Source organism: Babylonia areolata, chromosome 17 (genome assembly GCF_041734735.1).
Source record: "Babylonia areolata isolate BAREFJ2019XMU chromosome 17, ASM4173473v1, whole genome shotgun sequence".
Classification (NCBI taxonomy): Eukaryota; Metazoa; Mollusca; class Gastropoda; order Neogastropoda; family Buccinidae; genus Babylonia; species Babylonia areolata.
The window spans coordinates 6601954-6609453 of record NC_134892.1 but is presented as its reverse complement, the minus strand read 5'-3'; the positions used below and the strand labels follow the sequence as shown (position 1 = coordinate 6609453).

The 7500-nt window shown below is 43.2% G+C and overlaps 1 protein-coding gene across 1 annotated transcript in view; it reads left to right on the top strand.

The window, feature by feature from the left end:
* The window catches only part of LOC143291460 (cell adhesion molecule DSCAM-like), a 175389-nt gene that overhangs the window by 96154 nt on the left and 71735 nt on the right, over positions 1-7500 (top strand).

Here is a 7500-nt window from a genome sequence, read left to right as displayed (position 1 = left end):
AGAGAGAGACAGACAGACAGACAGACAGACAGACAGATACAGACAGTCTGACAGAGAGAGACAGACAGACAGACAGATACAGATAGTCTGACAGAGAGAGAGAGGGAGGGAGAGACAGACAGACAGATACAGACAGTCTGACAGAGAGAGAGAGAGACAGACAGACAGACAGACACAGACAGACAGACAGACAAATATAGTCTGACAGAGAGAGAGAGAGAGAGAGAGAGAGAGACAGACAGACAGACAGACAAACAAACAGAAAGACAGATACAGACAGTCTGACAGAGAGAGAGAGAGACAGACAGACAGACAGACAAACAGAAAGACAGATACAGACAGTCTGACACAGAGAGAGAGAGAGAGAGAGAGAGAGAGACAGACAGACAGACAGACAGACAGACAGACAGACAGAGACAGAGACACACAGAAGACACAAAGAAAGACAAACAGAGAGACAGACACAGACACAGACAGAGGGGTGGAGAAGCATTGAGCATTGAACGGAGGAGGAAGAGTGACGCAGACAGAGGTCGCCACATAACCCGACACGCTCCAACCCAGACACACCCAGCCCCGTGGTGAAGAAGGAAGGAAGGGAGGAAGGGAGGAATGAAGGGAAGAAGGAAGAAGTCGAAAAGGAAGGAAGGTGAAGGTGGCATGGCAATGAGTGCAGCTGCAACTATAGACAACCAAGCGTCACAATTACGCTACAACTTCCAGAAGAAGAAGAAGAGGAGGAGGAGGAGGAGAGGAAGATGATGAAGAAGGAAGAGGAGGGGGAGGAGGAAAAGAAGAAGGAGGAGCAGGAGGATAAGAAGAAGGAGGAGGAGGAGGAGGAGGATAAGGAGAAGAAGAAGGAAAGGAGGAGGAGTAGGAGGAGGATAAGGAGGAAAAGAAGGAGAAGAAGAAGAAGAAGGAGAAGAAGAAGAAGAGGAGGAGGAGGAAAGAAGACGACGACGACGACGAAGAAGAAGAAGTAGTAATAGTAAAGATAGCATCATAGGTAGCCAGCAACTACAGATACCTACAATCACAATCGTGCAAAAAGAAGAAGAAGAAGAAGAGGAAAGAAGAAGAAAAAGTAGTAGTAGTAGTAATAGTAAACATAGCATCATAGAGCACCAATAATAATAATAATAATAATAATAATAATAATAATGGATACTTATATAGCACACTATCCAGATATCTGCTCTAGGTGCTTCACAAAAACGCCTTTGTTAACATAAAACATTATATCTATGTTACATACACACACCAAAATGTGACCACACACACACACACACACACACACACACACACACACACACACACACACACACACACACACACACACACACACACACACACGCACGCACGCACACGCACGCACACGCACGCACACACACGCACACTGCATACATACATTTTAACATACATGTGTATCTAACAGCTACCCAAACACATACGCACACATAGGCAGGCACAAACTTACATAAACACACGCACACACAATCCTGTACACATACATATGTATACACACATAGTCAAGCACACCTAACGAAAAGGAAGTGGACCTGCCACAATTGAACTTATTGCTGAGGGAAAAGGTGAGTTTTGAGACGAGATTTAAAAGATGCGAGGGAATCAGAATGACGGAGGTTATCAGGGAGCTTGTTCCACGTCTTTGGCGATTGAAAAGAAAACGATCTGTGTCCATAGGTCTTACTTCTGACGTGAGGTTTCCTGAGAAGTCGAGTATCACCAATACCATAATAGAGCACCAAACGACAACAAGAACAACAAGGAGACGGTAACGTGGCATTATGGAAAATCTGGAGGTCTGGCCTAGTGGTGCCGTGCACAATGACTGGACGATACACCAAGGTCCCGCATGCAAGCATACACTATTCGCACACGTAAAAGAACCCACGGCAACGAGAGGGTTGTCTCTGGCGATATTTTGAAGGAAAAACCTGTTCTGATAGTAAATACACTTGCAGACACAAAAGAAGAAGAAGAAGAAGAAGCAGAAGAAGGAGGAGTGGCGCTGCACTGTGGCGACGCACTCTCTCCGGGGAGAATAGCTCGAATTAAACACAGAGAAATCTACTGTGGCAAAAAGCAACGCAGTACAATACAATACAATACAATACAATGTAGTACAGTACAGTACAATAAAATGCAATGCAATACAATACATTACAATACAATAGAATGCAATGCAATGCAGTAGAGTACAGTACAGTACAGTACAATGCAACACAATACACTCTGAATTCCAAACATGCTGCACACGGGGCCTCGGTTTATCCGAAAGACTACCACCCAGACCACTACCCACGGTCTAGTGAAGATGTGTGTGTGTGTGTGTGTGTGTGTGTGTGTGTGTGTGTGTGTGTGCGTGCGTGCGTGTGTGTGTGTGTGTGTGTGTGTGTGTGTGTGTGTGTGTGAAATAGAATATTGTTTTCAGTTTCTTGCGGTAGAAGGAGATGGAATGCACACACACACACACACACACACACACACACACACACACACACACACACACACACACACACACACACACACGTCTTCAAGAGTAGAAAAAACACGCCCACTTTTTTTCTTCCCTACTATTGGCTATGGTCTGTGCCTGTATAATTATCTTCTGTTATAATTCTTTTGCTGTTGTTGTTGTTGTTGTTGTTGTTGAGAAAACGGAGGAAGGTGGCAGAATGGTTAAGACGCTCAGCTGCCAATACAGAGAGTCCGTGAGGGTGTGGGTTCGAATCCCGCTCTCGCCCTTTCTCCTAAGTTTGACTGGAAAATCAAACTGAGCGTCTAGTCTTTCGGATGAGACGATAAACCGAGGTCCCGTGTGCAGCACGCACTTGGCGCACTGAAAAAGAACCCATGGCAACGAGAGTGTTGTCCTCTGGCGAAATTACGTAAAATGAAATCCACTTTCATAGGTACACAAATATGTAAGCATGCACTCGAGGCCTGACTAAGCGCGTTGGGTTATGCTGCTGGTCAGGCATCTGCTCAACAGATGTGGTGTAGCGTGTATGGATTTGTCCGAACGCAGTGAGGCCTCCTTGAGAAAGTGAAAGTGAAAGTGAAAAAGAGAAAACTTTTCTGTTAGGAGGGAGTAATGGGAAGGGAAAAGAAAAAGATGGGGGTGAGGGGGCGGGGGGCGGGGGGTGGAGAAGGGGGAGAGATGTGGGGGGGGGGGGGTAATGGGTTAATGGGTATACAGTGTTTGTCTATGTTATACTTTTATGGTCCGGGGTCTCCGCAGCCGTCTGCTTGTGCAAGTATGTACGTAAGTTATGTAGATAATTGTCTTTTGTCTTCTAGAAACCCCCTGTGCGTGCGTCATAAGTCGGGCTCTCCGAGAGAAACTTGACACTTGAAACTTGAGAGAGAGAAAGAGACAGACAGACAGACAGGGAGAGAGAGAGAGAGAGAGAGAGAGAGAGAGAGAGAGAGAGAGAGAGAGAGACAGACAGACAGACAGACAGAGAGAGAGAGAGACAGAGAGAGAGAGAGAGAGAGAGAGAGAGAGAGAGAGAGAGAACTAAAGAACGAAGGTGACAGGCGTATACATATGATGCATACAGGGTTCACAAACATTTGTGGACCGCTTGCAGGGTTTTCATTTATTTATTAATTTATTCATTCATATATTTATTTATTTATTTATTTGTTTATTTATTTATTTATTTGTTTATTCATTTATCTGTCTGTTCATTATTTCATTTATTTCATCGTGGGGGTTATGGTGAAATATTTTGCTTTCTTGTATGTGCACTTCCATTTGTTTATTTATTTATTTATTTATTTATCTATTCATTTAGTTTTTTTGCTTATTTATTTATTTTCTACAACGCCAGCTATTGTTTGTTAGGATTTGTAAGTTTGTTTGTTCGTTTGTTTTTTGCTTAAACATCGATTTTTCAAACTTAAAAAAAAAAGTTTTTCAAGTTGTTCATCGATGCAAGTATGCCTGAAACAGTCATTCTGTATATTCAATGAGACGCCAGTGGCATGCAAAATGTATAATTGAAATTATCTCTCAGTGTTTTTTTTTTTTTTAAACATATTTTTATTCTTAATTATTATTCAAACGTTTTATTAAAAAACGTTCATTCTTTTTTCTTTTTTCTTTTTTTTTCTTGCCATGAAGTTGTTCTTAACTTTTTGTGAACTCTGTATTTTTGTACACCATTCATAGTTTCTGAAGTATTGGCAGGACCATTGACTTTTCGTCGTTTGTTGTCATTTTTCTTCTGCTAGTCTCTATCTGTCCCTCTCTGTCTGTCTATTTCTCTGTCTCTATTGTCTCTCTCAGTTTGACGCTGTGTTATACTCGTACATTATACATGTATTAAGTATTCAGTATAACTACATTTATATGCGTACATGTTTGTGTGTCTCTTCGAACAACGGCAGATGTGTAAGTCGGCCAAAGTGCTAATATCTTCACCGTTGGAAAATAAAGATTATTCATTCTTTCTCTCTGTCTGTATGTCTGTCTGTCTGTCTGTCTCACTCTTTCTCTTTCTCTCTGTGTGTCTTTCTCTCTGTCTGTCTGTCTCTCTATGTCTGTCTGTCTCTGACTCTCTCTCTCTCTTCCATTCTCTGTCTGTCTGTCTGTCTCTCTCTCTCTCTCTCTCTCTCTCTCACTCTCTCTGTGTCTGTGTCTCTGTTTTTCTGTCTGTCTGTCTGTCTCTCTCTGTGTCTTTCTGTCTCTCTCTCTCACTCTCTCTGCGTCTCTGTTTCTGTTTTGCTGTCTGCCTGTTTCTCTCTCTCTCTGTATCTCTGTCTCTGTATCTCTGTCTGTTTTTCTGTCTGTCTGTTTCTCTCACTTGCTCTCTCTCTTTCTCTGTCTGTCTGTCTGTCTGTCTCACTCTCTCTCTCTCACTGTCTCTGCAGTACACTGCAGTACACTATATTAAACTACACTACACTACACTGCAGTACACTACACTACACTACACTTTCTCTTTTTCTTTTCTTTCTTTCTTTCCTTCATCTTCCAACATTCCTTTCTTTCTTTGCCCCTTTCCTCCTTCCTTCCTTTCTTTCCTTTTTTCTTTCCTTTTTTCCTTCCTTCCTTCCTCTCTTTCCTTTTTTCTTTCCTTTTTTCCTTCCTTCCTTTCCTTTTTTCTTTCATTTCTTCCTTCCTTCCTTCCTTTCCTTTTTTCTTTCATTTTTACCTTTTTTCCTTCCTTCCTTCCTTTTTTCCTTTTTTCCTTCCTTTCCCTTTTTCTTTAATTTTCTCCTTTTTTCCTTCCTTCCTTTCTTTCCTTTTTTCTTCCTTTTTTTCCCTTCCTTCCTTCCTTTCCTTTTTTCTTTAATTTCTTCCTTCCTTCCTTTCTTTCGTTTTCCCTTCTTTCTTCCTTTCTTTCTTTCTTCGTTCCTTTCCTTTTTCGTCTTTTCCTTCCTTCCTTTTTTTTTCTTTCTTTCATTTCTTCCTTCCTTCCTCCATTCCTTTATTTCTCTCTTTCTTTCTTTCTTTTCTTTATATCGTTCTTTCTTTCTCTCTTCCTTTCTTCCTCTCCTTTCTTTGTGTCGTTCTTTCCTACCTTCTTTCCATCCTTTTTTTTTTTTACCTCCCATTCTTCCTTCCTTCCATCCATCATTTCTTTCTTTCTTTCTTTCCTTCCTTCTTTTCTTTCCATCTTTCCTTTTCTTTCTTGCTTTCTTTAATGGGCAAAAGTCACGCGTGTGTCGCGTGCAAAAAGTACCTTACACTTCTAGCGCCGATCAGATTTACGATGTCCTGATACAGTCATGTGATTCAGACTACTTTTCGTTTTTGTGTATGTTATTTTTCTTTTCTTTTCTTTTCCTTTTTACTTGTTTTTCCCCGTACTCTCTTTCTTATTTCTTTGTTTTTGTATCCGTTTTCCTTTTTTTTTTTGTTTATTTATTTTTCACGTTAAAAAAAGAAGAAGTTTTATCAATGTCCTACGATTTTTTTGTTTTGTTTTTGGTAAGATTCAAAATAGTATTTATTTGTTTGTTTTTTTGTGAGGGTGGGAGTGGGGTTGTTTGTTGTTGTTTTCTTTGTTTAATTTATTTCACACACACACACACACACACACACACACACACACACACACACACACACACACACACACACACACACACACACACACACACACACACACACACACACACGTATCGCACGTCTTTCAAAGTACAACGGCTACAACATGAAATGAATCGACCACTAACCAGGTCTTTTATCATCATTCTCATCATGTATGCTTTGCAATTAAAAAAAAAAAAATAAAAAAAAGAAAAGAAAAAGAAAAGAAAAAAGTCACCCCCCCTCCCCTCCCTCTCCCTTGCCCATCTCCTGTCTCCATCCCATCCATTCTCCTCTCACCTTCCTCACACACACACACACACACACACACACACACACACGTCCCCCTCCCTCCCCCCCTCCCCCACAAAGAGAGAGAGGGAGGAGGAGAGGTGTGTGAGAGACAGAGATAGGGACAGAGAGAAAGAGGGAAGAGAGGAAGAGAGAGAGAGGGAGGAGTGGGGGTGGCAGAGAGAGGGGCGGGGAGAGGGAAACGGACAGAGAGAAAGAGGAAGAGAGGGAGGGAGAAGGGAGAGAGAGGGGAGAGGGAGGGAGAAGGGAGAGAGAGGGGAGAGGGGGAGCCTGAGAGAGAGAGGGCGAGGAGAGAGAACGGGAGAGAGAGATAGGGACATAGAGAAAGACGAAAAGAAGAGAGAGAGAGAGAGGGAGGAGAGGGGGGCGTCTGAGAGAGAGAGGGGGGAGAGAGAGGAGAAAGAGAGAGATAGGGACAGAGAGAAAGAGGAAGAGAGAGAGGGAGGAGAGGGAGGTCTGAGAGAGAGAAGGGCGGGGAAAGAGAGAAGTGGGGAGAGAGAGGCGAGAGAGAGATAGGGACAGAGAGAAAGAGGAAGAGAGAGAGGGAGGAGAGGGAGTTCTGAGAGAGAGAAGTGGGGAGAGAGAGGCGAGAGAGAGATAGGGACAGAGAGAAGGAGGAAGAGAGAGAGAGAGAGAGAGGGGAGAGAGAGAGGCACAGAGAGAAGAGAGAAGAGAGAAAGCTAGGGAGAGAGCGAGAGAATGAGAGACAGACAGACAGAAAAATGGAGAGAAAGAGAGAGAGAGAGAGAGAGAGAGAGAGAGAGAGAGAGAGAGATTAATAACGTCGCAAAGCATTGCCACCCCCAACTAAACCCGTCACACACACACACGCACGCACGCACGCACGCACGCACACACACACACACACACACACACACACACACACAGCGCAGTGCTGCACACACACACACACGCACACAAGGTCTTGCGCCCGCTGTCTGTCTCTGCACGCGCATGTTGGCAGCAGTGTGCGGGTGCAGAACAGCAAGAGCGGAAACTGCAAGGGAAAGCTGGGAAAAAAGAAGTAGAGAGAGAGAGAGAGAGAGAGAGAGAGAGAGAGATGCGCATGCGCAATCGAATGCTGCAAGCGAGGAAGGAGACGATTGGTCGAGCAGTTACGACAT